At 54.1% G+C, this 15849-nt stretch overlaps 1 protein-coding gene across 50 annotated transcripts in view; it reads right to left on the reverse strand.

Annotated features, from left to right (window-relative positions):
* Positions 1 to 15849, reverse strand: part of Ncor2 (nuclear receptor co-repressor 2) — a 162086-nt gene that overhangs the window by 118944 nt on the left and 27293 nt on the right. For 3 of the 50 annotated variants that reach the window (XM_030254304.1, XM_011240821.3, XM_030254270.1), the window contains exon 1: positions 4737 to 13978. The exons of the other annotated variants lie outside the window; for them this stretch is intronic. The gene's annotated coding sequence lies outside the window, so the exon portion shown is untranslated. Of the gene's footprint in view, positions 1 to 4736; positions 13979 to 15849 lie in introns of those variants that run through there. 50 annotated transcript variants of the gene reach the window in all.

The raw sequence follows: 15849 nt of genomic DNA on the forward strand, positions 1-15849 counted from the left end.
ACACACACACACACTGCACACATATACCACACACAAACACATGTATATACATACACCACATATATACTCTACACATATATCACACACATATACATCTATCCATACACACACACACACACACACACACCACTCTAAGCCAACCCCCTCAGTCTAGGAACAAGCCTGGGGTACTGCCTCTAGACACCAAGTGACAATACCCAAGAGGCTGTGTGCAGATGCTGCAGGCACAGCTGAGCAAACTGTCAGGGCACAGGTAGAACATCTGTGACCCCCTAGCTCCTATACTGACACTTATAAGCCAAGTGATGGATGGCATCAGGAGGGCAGAGCTTTTGTGCGGTGATGAGGTCATAGGAAGGACCAGTGTCCTTGCAACAGAAGCTGCTCTGGGCAGTGGCCTGAACCTCTCCACCAAGTGAGGCTGCAGCTGGAACAGACCAGTCCTGCCCAGGCCAGCACCCAGCATGACCCTCACCTGTTAGCACCTCGATAGTGGATAAACAGCTCCCAGCACCGAAAAGGGAAGGATGCAGCTCAGAAGCACCAGCCTAGGTACAAAGAGCTCAGAGAGACTCAAGGACTTAGACAGATAGATACCACCAAATCCCCAGTGGGGACAAACACCCAGGACCAGTCAAGCACAGAGGCACATCTCAGCCTCTCAAGGGCCACTGGAGCAGGAGGGACCCTTCCCTCCCATCTCAGGGAAGGCAGATGGCAACGATCCTGACAGTCTGAGGTTTCCAAGTGACAACAGCTCACAAGCTCATGAGGCTAGAGCACTCTCCACACCCCCTCCCTGCCTCTCCATCCTGTGCCCAAGGAGGACCCTGCGCCCTCTGCTCCAGAAACAAGCCTGAACCACTCCACAGGATGGCTGCCAGGATCTGAGTGGGAAGTGGTTCCTGTGTCTGAACACTCAGTCCCAGGTGCTCGAACGTTTAGGGGATGGGACCTGGCCGGGGGAAATGGGGGGAGCCCTGAGGTTTTCCAGCTAGGCACCAATTCCTGTCTGCCCTCCGCTTTCTGAGAGTGAACTGTGATGCAGTGACCAGCTGTCTCAGCTCCCCCACCATCATGGACTGAACCCATTAAAAACTGCAAGATGAGACAAACACTTCCTTCCTTCCCTAACACCCTTCTCACCCAGCGCTTGGTCACATTACAGAAGTCCCTCAGAGTGTAGCCCTGAATCCCCATCCAACCCTGCGGCATGCATGTAACCTACGCAATTCTGGGGTTCATTTTGTCAACTTGACATAACCTAGTGTCACCTGGGAAGAGGGAACCTCAACTAAGAAAATGCCCCCAATCGAACTGGCTTAGAGACAAGTCTGAGGCTAAGTTTCTTGATCCTTGATTGATTTGAGAGGGCCACGCCCACTGTGGGCGGTGCCAACACTAGGCGGTTCACCCTGAGTTGTCTGTGAAAGCAGACTGAGTGAGCAAGCCATCTAGAGCAAGCCAGGAAGCGGCGTTCCTTCATGACCCCTGCTTAACTAAGTTCCTGCCTCCGGGTTCCTGCCTCCTTCCCCCATGGATTTTGATTTGGGGATCTGTGAGCCAAACTGGTTGTGGTGGCTTACTAGAAACCCTTCCTAAGACAGAACCATCCAGGTATTGAGAGTAGCAAGCTCAATAGCGTGCCCGGTGGCCCCACGCCGACTCTGCCCAAGCCTTAGAGGAGTTTCCACCTACAACCAGCAGCTCCTGAGAGACACTGTTCACACCTCAGGCCAACAACAGAGCAGATGAACCGCGGAGACCACAGGCCAACGACAGGAATAGACAGACCATGGAGACCACGCCAACGACATAGCTAGTGGACCTCAAAGGTCATGCCAGTTGTGAAACTGGCAAACCATGGAGACCACGCCAACAAGAGAGCAGGCAAAGTATGATGATCCCACCAACAATAAAGCCCACCAGCCATGAAGACTCAGCCAACGGCAGAAGAGGCCACAGTGATCCGGCCACGTCTGAATGTGCATGCCACTGATGGAACAGATAAACCATGACAATCGCACTGGGTGGCAGGCCAACCACACGATCACGCTGACCTCAGAGAGAGGCCATCGCAAGCAATCACACTGATGAGCAGGTGGTGACCACAGCAGCCCACCGCACTATCTGATGACAGGGCACAGTGTAAAAACATCCAGCCTATGGCTGGCAAAATGGCAGAGTGGGTAAGGACCTCTACGACCAAGCCTGACACCCAAATTCTACCCCTAAGACAGCCATGGTGGGAGGAAGGAGATAACCAATGCCCCTACAATGACATGATAAACTTTTTTGTTCTTTTTCCAGACAGGGTTTCTCTGTGTAGCCCTGGCTGTCCTGGAACTCGCTCTGCAGAACAGGCTAGTCCTGAACTCAGAGATCCGCCTGCCTCTGCCTTCCCGGTAGTGGGACTAAAGGAACATACCACCATGCCCCACTAAGTATGATAAAACCCTTTTAATAAGCGCTCAGTGCAGGTGACTACTGCACACACGCTCCACAAGGTGCTGACCCCTCACCCCATCCTACAGATGAAGATATGGAGCTCTAGGAGCTGAGTCAAATCACCCAGCCTACAAGGCACCTCAAGTCACAAACTCAGAACAGCCGCCTTGGGAACCACGGTCCTTCCTCCGCACTTATTTCAAGGTACATGGAAACTTGTGAAGCTGCCCTTGGGGATGCCACTGCGAGTCCCACGACCCTGTGTGCCCTTCAGAGGTGTTCCCAGTGCCATGCACTTGAATCATCAAGAGCTCTGTTTCTCAAGATCAGAGCCAGAGAAAGGACACTGACCCCACCAGCCGTAGTCACACCGTCAAATACTTGCTGTGAACATGAGCGTGTATGCATATACATGTGCATGCATCCAAGCATGGACATGCGCACATGTAGGTTCAATGACCTCAGCTGCCACAGCTTCTCCATCCCACACCCAACCTTGCTCTGGCTTCCATGCAGGCTTCTCAGTAGCAGGGACATCACCCAAACTCCCCATGGGACAGAGGCAGCCTCTACCCAGCCAACACCCTCCAAGCAGACACAAGAACAGTAGGGGCATGTACAGGCCCCAACTCCCAGGACGACTGGCGGTGGGCAGCTAGCATGGTGGCCTAGACGAGAAAAAGGAGCTGTCAGATGGCTGCTGCTGGCCAGACACGAGGGGCTCTGCGCCAGCAGAAGCAGCACTTGGTGTGTCACTTACAAACACAGAAGCATCGCCACCTTCAGCAGAACACAGGACCTCCCAGCCTGGCCCAACCCCCAAGCCACGCTGGGCAGTATCAAGGACCCATGCACGCTCGGGGGAAATGGGACAATGGGCTTGCAAGGGAGGCCAGGTGAAGGCCTGCACCAGCCCAGGATTCGAGTCCCTGCAAAGCAAGGGGGTCCGGGAAGATTACATATGGAGTCTACCCCTGAACACCACCCAGCACTGTAGCCCCTGGGGCTCCCATTGCTCCCTCAAGGCACACCTGGATGCTGGGGAGTTCCAGGGCTTGACTAAGGTGGTATGTCCTACGAGGCTCGGGCTATGCCTTGAACTTCCATCTGACCCCCCCCCCCAACTCCATGAACACTGTTTCTTCAAGATGGCACGTACCCACCATTGGCCCAGGTAAGCCTGCTGTTGTCACTGTCATCCTCACCAGAAACCACAACCCTAGTCAGTACCACAAACCCACCCTGTGCCAGAGAACTGTGTCATCGGGTCCTTTAGACAACATGACTTGCTACATGCCCACTTGCCAGATGGGAAGACTGAGACTCCAAAACAGGAAGTGGCTTGCCAGAGTCATTTAACTTGAGTCCTGCCCCAGAGCCTACTCTTCCGCTATTCCTCCTCCTATTACCTCTACTCCCATGGGGATCCGTCACTCCTTTCTACACTTAGGGAAATAAGAGTAAGAGTTAAGGGGCACACTGAAAGCTACAGAATTGGAAACGGGACTGGATGTACAACTAGGGTCTGAGGCAAATGAGCTGTGCCTTCTGGAGCCCCCACAATAGCCTGAGCTTGGGGATCCTTGGAAGCTACATCCCAGCTGCAACCCCCCACCCCCAGGCCTGGAGAAGCCCATCCTCTGCCCTGGGCTTGCTGCCGCAGGCGGCTGCTGTGAGCTTCCGAAGCCTTTCCAACTTTCCAATGTTTACCCCTCGCGCGCTGCCAAGGCCCTGGGCAAGCCTGGGCCGGTGGCCCTCATTTCAAACCAGACAGGGCGCTGAGCCAAGCTCCACTTCAGCGGGGGAGGCAGGCTGGGCCCACAATGCCTGCACCTGGCTCCCCCCCAGCCCAAGCTCCCAAGTCCCCACGCTCTGATCCCGTCACCCCACGGCCCGACCTACACTGTCCTACTATCCCACCAAGCACTGGGTAGGCATGCTCAAGGCAAGCACAATGTCTGTACCATACATCCCCTCCCAGGGCCACCAGCCAGCACCCAGTGCCTCACGTCTTCCGGATATCAACAACTTTTCCCGATAAGATAACCTACTGTCCCATGCACAGGACCCTGAGACACATCCTGTCTCGGGCCTCTCCAGCCACCCCAGCTGGCTGACGGGGGCCGGCAGGAACCAGGGCCACCATACCTCAGACGGGGCTGGGGCAATTCCAGGGGTCCTCAGGCAGTGTCCTTTGCCCACATCCTGCAAATCATAGCCCTCTGGTCTGTGGCACCATCCCTAGGGTCTGGGGATGTGGGCACCCCCAGCCAGGCAACTTCTCTTACCAGTGCATGGCCAGCAACAGCCTGAGTGGGCTCCACACAACTTGCAGGAACTGCCCCACGCGGCAAGCGAGGGCCGGCAGTGAGCCAGCCCTGGTCAGCATGCCCTGTATCCGAGGCCCGACCCACAGGCGTCTAGGGGCCAGCCCTTGGCCAGCGACAGGGCCATCCTCCCTCCAGACCAAGCGGGCAAGGGGCGGCCCCACACAGCAGCCGCACCCCTTCCCGCGAGACTTGGGCTCCCACCCCGACTGGGGAGGCCCTGGTGGGGACCAGCAGCCTGCTAGGCCGCAGGCTTCTGTCCTAATGTCCCCCAAAATCAGGGCACCAGAGGCGTGTCAGGGATACCCTGCGGGGTGGTGTGACCCACTGTGGGCCACCACCAAGACTCAGGCCCAGCTCTGCGTCCGCCACCCAGGCCTATAAACACGGAATTACATAAGTCCACTCTTGTTCCAGAGCCAAAAGTACCGAGCTGCTAGCAGCCTTGGCAGTCGGGACTAATTCCTCATCGCCATGGTAACCCTGGCGGGCTTCCAGCCACTGGGGCTCAACACTGCGAGGCCTTTTTATAGCTTTTGAGAAGCCCTCTCCCTCCTTGCTGCTGGCAGAGGGACCTGGGCCAGCCACGGCCCCTCCTTTAACCATTTCCTCCCAGCCAGCCAGCCCTGGCGTCCTCCAGTCCTGCAGGGCCAGATGGCCAGAGGAAAATGCTCCCGTCCGTCCCGACCTTCCGATCCTAACTAAAGGAAACCGGGCCTGGGGCTCAGGGCTCAGGTCATCTTGGTGACAGGCCCACAAAAAGGCAGAGCTGAACGCACACAGAGGCCAGAAGAGATGGCCAGATGCTTGGGCAGGCGTCAGCACTGGCTGTGACTTGCTGGGTGACTCACATCCAGCCCAACCTCCTCTGGGTGTGGGCTGTGCATCTTTCTCAAAGCAGGCTGGCTCTGCAGCTGTGGGGCTTTGGGCCACAGCCCTGAGGTGTTGGGGCAGTGGTCTCCCTGATGCTGCAGTCTCTTAATACAGTCCCTCATGTTATGGTGAACCCCCAACCATAAAATTATTTTTGTTGCTACTTCATAACTGTAATTTTGCTGCTGTTACACATCATAACATAAATATCTGTGTTTTCCCACGGTCTTGGGCGACCCCTGTGGAAAGGTTTGTACCCACATGTTGAGAACCACTCTGTTAGGGTCTCAAATGGCTTCCACTTCAGTACCCAGAAGTCAGGTCAACATGATGCAAGCTTTGCACCCCGCCCCCTAAGCAGGAAGCCCAGGCCATACACACAGCCAAATGTGGGGCCAGAATGGAAATAAGGAAGGTCTGGAAGATGGAAAGATGAGGCCAGGGAGGGGCCAAGAGGAGGAGAGGAAAAGGAGACAGGCCTCCAACAGGGGCTTCAATCACAGCCACAATCCCGTCATCAGGCTGAAGATGACCAGCAATGTTATGTCTGACAGCTCAACCACGACCATGCCAAGCAGGGTGCCCGGGGTAAAGCCATCCCTAGAGCACGACAGAAAGTGACACCCCACTTTCCACTGTGAGCCCAGGAGGAAGTTATGTGACCCAAAGGAAGCAGTCCTAGAAAAAAACTGCCCTGGGATTTGAACCAGGGTCGTGGCGGTACCCACAGTGCCACAACCAGCAAGAAGCCACCAGTCAAGGATAGAGAATCATCTCAGCAGTTGAGAAAACTGGCTGTGCTTGCACGGGACCTGGGTTCAACTCCCAGCACTCACACGGCGGCTCACAACTGTAAGTCCAGTTCCAGAGTATCTGACACCCTCACACAGGCATAAAGACACGCATGGAGGCAAAATACCAATGCACGTGAAATGAAAATAAAGAAAAAGATTTAAAAAAAGAATATTGTAAAATCAATAACTTGCATACTACAACAACGACGACGACGATGACAAAAAACGAAGTCACTGCCGCCGCCACCTGTCAGCTCAAGACTAAGGCAGATTAACACAGAGCAAAAGCCTGTGGCCACTGAGGGTTATGGAAAGACCAACAGCCACAGGGAGACCACCAAGGAGACAGCTAAGCTCTTGCAGTCCAAAAGACCTGGACATCCCTCCTGACTGCTCTGTGATGTCCATAACCCAAGAAGGGCTTCCAGAGGCTTCGGTCGCCCCAACCCCACTGGCAAAGTTGGGGCGCCCACCCTGCAGCCATCTTTTACAAGTAGGGGAAACTGAGGCATTAAACAACGGGGCAATTAAAGCCCATCTTTTCAGCCAAGATGTAACCACTGGGATAGTCCCCCTATCCCTGGCTCTCACTGTGACACCGGGAGACGGAAACCCAGAATAAAGCCATATCCACACCATCCCAATGCCACCAGGAAGCTGTGGTCAGGGGTGTTCCCCCATTTTCTGCCCTGCATTTGTTCCAGCTGAGGCTGCAGGAGAACCATGCCTTTCCCAAAGGTTAACCCACAAGTACAGTTTCAAAGCGCACTGGGTCGGATCACAGTGAGGGGCAGGCTGATCACCCGGTCATATCCCTTTTTGCAGTCATGCCCACAGCTCTGTCTTCTCATGAGATACCAGGCAACTTAGTGTTCAGTAAGTGACTTAATGATCAGATATCACCAAAAGCCAGAAGCAACTACACACAGAGCATTTCACATAGCACCATCATCCTGGGCCAGCAACACACACACACAGACAGACACCATTCCCAAGCAAGCTGGCTACTCCATGCAGCTCCACGTGGCGGGAAACGATGGTGATGGTGGTCAAGTCGAGGTTACAGGCTGAGAGTCAAGTCAATAGGAACCAAAGAGGAGACTGGATGCAGGCAAACTGCCTGTGGCTGGTGACACAGCCAGCCAAGAGCAACAGAGAGGAGATCTGGAGCCTCAGAAACTACGGCCAACCTAACATACATACTCCCCAAGCAAGGCTCCTGGCCAGGCAGCAGGGAAGGGAGCTAAACACAGGAGAGAGCAAGGAACTGCCCACGCTCCTTCTTCCACCTCCCTTCCCCGAGCCTGGACCCCATGCACAGTGGCCATGCTAGCCTCCGTTTCCCTAACTGCAAAGACACTCTAAGACATTCTAAGGCTACATCACCACAAAGTGAAGTATAACCACGCAGTGAAAGAAACAAAGGACGAGCCGGGCATGGTGGCGCACGCCTTTGATTCCAGCACTCAGGAGGCAGAGGCAGGTGGATTTCTGAGCCTGGTCTACAAAGTGAGTTCCGGGACAGCCAGGGCTATACAGAGAAACCCTGTCTTAAAAACAAAAAAAAAGAAAAAGAAAAGAAAAGAAATGTAGGACAATACAAGCGGGGACCTCAGAGAAGAGCACCCTAAAGCCGCACGAGAAACAAGACACACTACACAGCAAGGTCTTATCTGAGAGTCTACACAGGGACAGGGCAGCCATGGGGCCTGGGACTGGACACAATGGCAATGAGCCCCAGAGAGAACAGGGTGACAAGCAGTTCGGAGTTGACAAGACAGAGATGATCAAGACACAATTCTCGGGGCTGAAGAGATGGCTCCGCACTGACTGCTCTTCCAGAGGTCCTGAGTTCAATTCCCAGCAACCACAAGGTGGCTCACAACCATCTGTAATGGGAACTGATGCCCTCCTCTGGTGTGTCTGAAGTCAGCTACAGTGTACTCATATACATAAAATAGGTAAATAATACATAAAATAGGTAAATAAATCTTTAAAAAAACAACAACTTAAAAAAGAAACAAACAAACAATTCTCGGTGCTCAGAACTGACATACTGGTCACCCACTGAAAATGTTCCCTCTCATTAGGTGGGGTGGTGCACGCTGTAACCCTAGCTAAAGCGGGGGCCACAAGCTTGAGGCCAGCCTAGGATACAGTGAGTTGTGCTTGGTAGCAGCCTGAGAAACAGAACCAGACTCTATCTCAAAGGGGAAACAAAAGTTAAAGGTTACTCTCACCTGACATGTTAGCAAACACAATCTTAGCACTTGGGAAGGCTAAGGCAGGAGGACCGCTTTGAGTTCAGGCCAATCTGAGACACACAGTAAAACTCAGTCTTAAAACAACAATAGTAAATCTAGGGTTAGGGTTAACCCTAGCTCCAATCTCTACCTGAATAATAACCAAGTATCAGAGGTGTGGAGTACCACTGTACTGGCTGGTTTTGTGTCAACTTGACACAGGCTGGAGTTATCACAGAGAAAGGAGCTTCAGTTGGGGAAGTGCCTCCATGAGATCCAGCTGCAAGGCTTTTTCTCAGGGCCCCTTTTGGGTGGTGCCATCTCTGGGTTGGTAGTCTTGGTTCTATAAGAGAGCAGGCTAAGCCGGACATGGTGGTGCATGCCTTTAATCCCAGCACTCGGGAGGCAGAGGCAGGTGGATTTCTGAGTTGGAGGCCAGCCTGGTCTACAAAGTGAGTTCCAGGACAGCCAGGGCTATACAGAGAAACCCCGTGTGTGTGTGGGGCGGGGGGGGGGGGGGGGGGGGGGAAGAGCAGGCTGATCAAGCCAGGGGAAGCAAGCCAGTAAAGAACATCCCTCCATGGCTTCTGCATCAGCTCCTGCTTTTTGACCTCTTGAGTTCCAGGCCTGACTTCCTTTGGTGATTAACAGCAATGTAGAAAGTGTAAGCTGAATAAACCCTTTCCTCCCCAACTTGCTTCTTGGTCATGATGTTTGTGCAGGAATAGAAACCCTGACTAAGACAACCACACACCAAAGCAACTGAGGGTTGGGCCTCAGCAAGGCACCCCATGCCCCAGACTCCTGGCCCCCAGGACTAGAGCTGCTGGACATTCAAGAAACGTGTACATGGAGCACTGTGCACACAGCAGCAGTCAGAGTCTTCCAACATATGTGAAGTTAAAATAAAACCCTGTGGCCACAATGACCGACCAGCTACTCAAGGGGGGGGGGGGGGGGTTGAGATAGGAGCTAAAGGAGGTCTGAAATCAGGCTATGTAGGGCCACAATCCCTCCCCAGGTGTGTCAAGGGCACTCAGACCCTTTCTTTAGTCCTTGTACCTGATGTCCCTCAGCTGTGGAAGCCATTGGCCACCCATGCTCCAGCCCACAGAGTGTCTCCTTGGAACCTCAGGGCATTCAACACTATATTGTGTCCATCACAATTTGGGATGGTCCAAGACAGTCTACCCAAAGATCACATCTCATGGCTCAACTGAGCTACAGCCCTCGCTCCCTCCCCTCCCCCACCCCTCCCCCTGGGCCCAAGGAAACCAACAGGAACACCACTACCAAGCCAAACAAAAGTCACCGGGCCCATATTACTGCCCACTGCCTGCCAGATCCAGCAAGAAAGACCACAGAGCCAAATCCCTTCCAGGGAGGCATGAGGTACCCAGTTCTACCCCAGTAGGGGAGGTTCCCCTCATCTCTGTTCCCTGCTGCTGGCACAGGAGACTTCCCACACTGCACTAGAATAATACTTGGTCCAGTGCCCATAGCACAGTAGGACACCAAGACTATGGTACACCACCCTATGCCCAAAGGGGCCATCCTCTACAACAGAGCTACCAGCCAACTAGGCCACAGCCAAAGCTATGGAAGGCAGTAGCCACTGCCCCAGGTCCTGAAAATCCACACCCAGCCAGCGGTGACAGATAGATGAGGCACCCAACATTCCCACAAGGACTCAACCAGACAAGGACATCACACCCCCAAAATGCCAAGCACCAGACTGAAGTCTATACAAGCACCATGATACCTCACAATATCCCAAAAGGCACAGCTATCCCCCATGTCACAGATGGAAAAACTGAGGCCGTCAGCAGAAGACAGACCTGCCCCTGGAGCAAAATGGCAAAGTGGAGTCACTAGCCACTGGAGTCGCTGTCCTTTGGTGTTTCCCCAGGCCCTGATGCACCTGCACGATCATTCAGAAGCAGAGACTGTATGTAACCCTGGGCCCTGACTTTCTCAAACAGCATCTGCAGAGGTGCCAGACGTGTCTTCTCCAGACTTGGAACTTTCTGGAACATTCCATGAGACATTTGCCCAGATCACAAGGGGAGAAAAAAAGATACTCTGAGATAAAAGTCACAGGTCATATTTTTTTTTTAAAAAAGGAGGAGGAGGAGGAAGAGGAAGAAGAGGAGACAGCTTACCCCAACAAGAAGGCTCTGGCCCACATGGCTGCAGTTTTCTGACTTCAGACACATCACGTAAATGCTGCTGTCCAGCTACCTTTGCTCGGAGCGTCTGGCAGTGTGCTCAACCCCAACCCCGGGCCTAAGCTCACTGCCTGGCTTCCTGAGTCTGGGACACCCTAAACACACCTCGACTACCACCCTTAGCCACCTCTCCCTGCAGGGGAAGAAAGGTGTTAAAGAATTCACTGGGGAGAAGACAGGTAAGGAAGTCACACCCTCCTGGGCCCTGGGTGCCTCTCCTTCCCCTGGGGTGGCAGGAGTGAGCTGTTGGTAAGGGCGAGCACCACAGAAGGAAAGAGAGCTATGCCAGTGGCAGCTCCCCCAAGGCGGTGTCTGTACTCCTGGACCCAGCTGGTTCAGCTGTGCCTCAACATGTCCTCTTCGGGACTTTCCACTCTGAGCACCCATCAGTTACTTCCCTCTGGTGCCTAGTGTGACCTCCGTGCACCGGCCCCTGACCTCAGGAGCCCTAGGTGGCCCTAACCTAGGGTTCATGCCTCATCCACACCTTTTGGGCCTCATCAGCCTCTCTGACACTTGGGAGTCCAATAGTCCTTCAGGGCATTCACAGTGCCGACCTGTCCCACGCTCTGGCCTTTCACATGCTCAAATGCAAGTGAATTCCTGAAGTCAGGGTAAAGCCCATGACAGACCCAGATTCTGTTCCCCCGTGTGAAAGGCACCCCAACGCCACATGGCTGAGTCACCTCCAACCGACCCGGGGCACGGTCATGTCATTCCCCACCCTGTCCTGTCACCATCACGGGCTCCAGCTCCACCCCACCTCCAGCTTTGCTCTTACACCAGGGAGTTGTTGGCCCTCGCCAGCAGTGTGGGGGCCCACTCTGGACTTACTCCCCTGCCCCTGGCCTCCTGTCACTGTAGAATGGGCACGATGATGCCTATCAGAGGGAGGAGACCCGAAGCTACCTAGCTTTGTCCTTAGTGGGATGCAAGGTCATCCACAGCTCAGAATAACTTCACTGTGGAATCAAGACAGGAATTGCTCCCACTGCCGCTCAATGCAGGGAACGTACCTAGGATGCCCCACACAGGATAACCTAAAAGGATGAGGCGGGAAGGACCCAGGCTTACGAGCTGCGTGACTTCGGGGGAGGTACTAAACCTCTCTGTGCCTGTGTCTCATGCATAAAGAGGGGATGATGATAGTACTCAGAGGGTTTGGAGGTTAAATAAGCTATCATTAACTGCACTGTGGGTGCTATTAAAAACCCTGTTGCTACTATCATCCCTGTCATTGTCTCCACTCCTGGTGACTTCAGAACTGGAGTCGGCTTACAGAGCCGACCATGGGACAAAGCCAAGTCCAACCCAGCACACAACCCTGTGCAGATGGACGGCAGTGGCACCCACATACCCAACCACTAGGCCCACAAAGGCCCCGAAACAGCGCCTCCTCTGCCTGGAGGAGACACAAGTCGGAGCCAAAGAATAAAAACAAGTACAATTATCGGGCAGGCATCCATCCGTAATTACGACTCTGATGTAATTAGGCACCCCACTAACTTCATTACTTATTTATTTACGGGATTGCTTATTTGATTTATGGGCCTTCTTCCCCTGAAAAGTCGTCTTAGCTGACACCCCCTCAGGCAAGGAAGGGGGGTGTTGTAAAGGGTGGGGAGGCCCTCCTCTGCCGTCGCCACCCCCTTTCCTGGACTTCTGAGTAGCTGGCCCCTACCTTGCCCCACAACAGCTCCCCAGAACTCTTCTGTGATTTTGCTCAAGATAACAGGCTCGATGAGGGCAGCCCCTTGGCAGACCACGGCTTGACACTCACTTCACAGTACTGGGTGCCAGAGGACAGGGCTTCACCCGGAGGCCTGGGCTCTCCTCCACACCCTTGGCTCTGAAGCAAAGGAAACCCCGGAGGGAAGGCTGAGTTCTGGCCCTGCCTGGCCATCAATTCTTGGCACAACCCTCCACTCAGCTCAGCTCAGCTCAGCTCAGCTCAGCTCAGCTCAGCAAACACATCCTTGTAACACCCGGAGTCAGAACTTTCTGACACAGAGGAGAAAGTGTGCAAGCTGTAGTTCTGACTGCCAATTATCCTCCTGTGGGAGAAATCACCTGGACTCTCTGTGCCTCAGTTTCCTCCTCTGTTAACTAGAAATGTTCAGAACAGACACCGCTTGGTAACCCTGGAAGCCGCTACTCAACAACACACCACGGCCCTGGTCTACGTTGTGAGACAAGGAAAACTTAAGTCATCGCCTGGGACTACAAAGAAACGACAGAGCCAGTGCTGGCAGGTGCGTGACTGTCTCACCCATCCAAGCTTTCCGCCAGCTGGCCAGACAGGGAATCAAAATGCAGCCAATGTTGAAGTGTCATCGAAAACACGACAGAACTCACTCGGGTGGCCAATGGAGCCGACCCGACAGTCTCAAGTGCAGGCGCAGAAACAGAGCTACAGCGACAAGCCCACACCCCGCTGGTGGGAACAAAGTGAGACAGTGCTTCGTCCAACAGCCCAATGGCTCCTCCACATTTACCACGCACCTCTCAACCCACTCCAACAAGAAATGCACCCAGGAGAAACAGAACCACGTTCACAGAGACTCCAGCAGGAAGGAATGGTCCAAGGGAGCTTTCTTCAAGCCACGGCTTGGGGGGACCAGATCAGCGAGCGGCTGGACACTGAAAGATGGAACCACCCTTGGCAAGAAGAGAATGGGAGCAGGAAGTGTGAGAAACAAGAGCAGACCAGAATCAACACATGTGAGGAACGAAGCTAGGCACATTCTGTGCAAGAATGCATATTTACGTGTGTGTGTGTGTGTGTGTGTGTGTGTGTGTGTGTGTGTGTGTGCGTGCGCACGCGCGCGCGCGCGTGCCCACTTCATTTCCCAACTTCTCCATGAGGATTCTGGATTCTCCTGATGTAAGAGCACCAGGTAGGACTGGTCTGACTCAAAGTCACATTTGTGCCTTTCTTACTAAGTCATTTCTATCAAGTGACTTTTGCTCCTCTCCCTCAGTTTCTCCATCTATAAAAGCAAGGTTAGAAAAACCAGAAAACAATACTGGCCTGGTGTGGTACGAGCCTTCAATCCCAGCACTCGGGAAGCAGAGGCAGGTGGATCTCTGAGAGTTCAAGGCCAACCTGGTCTATAGACTATGCTGTTCCAGGACAGCCGTGGCTTGTCACACAGAGAAACTCTATCTCCAAAAAATAAAACAAAACAAAACAAAACACCAGAAAATGGAGCTGACAAAATGTATCAGAGAGGAAAGGAGCTTGCGGCAAAAGCCTGACCACCCGATTTCGATCCTGGGAAAAAGAGAACTGACTCGCACAAGCTGTCCTCTAACTGGACACACACACACAAGTAATATGAAGATATTTTTTACTTTTTTGTTTGTTTGGTTGGTTTTTCGAGACAGGGTTTCTTTATAGCCCTGGCTGTCCTGGAACTCACTTTGTAGACCAGGCTGGCCTCGAACTCAGAAATCCACCTGCCTCTGCCTCCAGAGTTCAAGATATTTTTAAGCCCTAAAATAAACCAAGGTGAATGCACTGGCTGCAGGTCCTGGTAAACAGCAGGAGCCCTATTATTGCCACCTCGAAATGATGGAAGGACATGCTGGGATCCTTAACCCTGGCAAAGGCAACAGGCAGGACTAAGTAGCTGCCTCCAGGTCCCCAGGATGAAGCCGGGGAGTCTGACTGATGATGTCCGTCTGAGGCGGGACAAAGGTCTGATTCCACGGGAACCCTCTCTCTCCCTCTCAGGAGACAGGAAGCACAGAAGCCTGTGAGAAAGGCTCCCGGCTCACCCTGAGGGTCACATCAGGCCAGCATCAGACCTGGAACAGGACATGGGAGGGAGGTGGGCACCTGGGGTGCCCACTGCCCCAGCCACGCTCACTGGAGGACAACAAGGTCAGGCAACAGTCGCCCTAATGACAGAAGAGGACGGCCAGCGGAAGAAGCTGCAGGGTTGGGGTAACCCTGCCACCTCCCACGGGCCCACTGCTGGCTGGCCCTTGAGCCCCAGTGAGCAAAGGGGAGGCGTGCATAGAACTAGCAGGAGGGGGGTCCCCCGGGCCCGATTAGCAGGGCAGCTGCAGGCAGGCAGCTCAGCTGTCACACTCCGCCATCACAGGCACCATTAATTGCTGTCATTTGAGGGTGGCCCTGGGGGAAGAAGGGAAAAGGAGGGGAGGGAGGGCAGAGGCGGAGGGGAGGGGAGAGGAGGGCAGGGCAGGGAAGGAAGGCAGGAGTCTGGCCAGGGCTCAGCACTCAGAGCTGGGAAGGAGCCAAAGGATGAAGGATCCTGACCCAGAGAGAAGGGAGGGGGATCTTGTGCTCTTCCGACCCGTGGTATTTACAGCCAGGGTTAGAGGACAAAACCCAAGCTGTTCTCCAGGTGGGAAACAGAGCCCAGAGTGTGAGCCTCTCTTACTGACCACAGCCCCAGAATCTGCCCAGTGAGCCCTAGGCACTCACCTGCCTATCTTGACCATACTCTTGACCGCCCTGTTCCCGAACCAGCCTCCCCCCCCATTATCAGCCTCTCTCTATCTTCCAGCACATCTCTCAGCTGGGGCTCAGGTAAACACCACCTCCCACCCAAGCCTAAAACTCCAGTGGCCCTCCCCTAGAAAAGCCCAGGGCCCCCTCTTCCCACTGCAAGGTCAGAACAACATGGCTGGGCCCACCACAGAACCCCATCAGTGCAGAGCGGTGTGCGGACCTCATGTCACTTCCCAGCCTCACTGCCCCCATTTGTAATTCGGGGACAGTGACATGGCACTTTCGGAGTGCTCTGGAGATCAAATAAGGTCATCCCACAAAGTGGTCAGGGACCTGAGGGTGTGTGCAGGTGACCGGCTTGTTACACAGACTTCTGCTCCCTCCCCCCAGCGGACTTTCCCAAGGCACAAGGATCTCCACAAGGCCTCGTGGCCCTCTGCCCAAGGGGACGGGGCT

This window comes from Mus musculus, chromosome 5 (assembly GCF_000001635.26).
Source record: "Mus musculus strain C57BL/6J chromosome 5, GRCm38.p6 C57BL/6J".
NCBI classification, from domain to species: domain Eukaryota; kingdom Metazoa; phylum Chordata; class Mammalia; order Rodentia; family Muridae; genus Mus; species Mus musculus.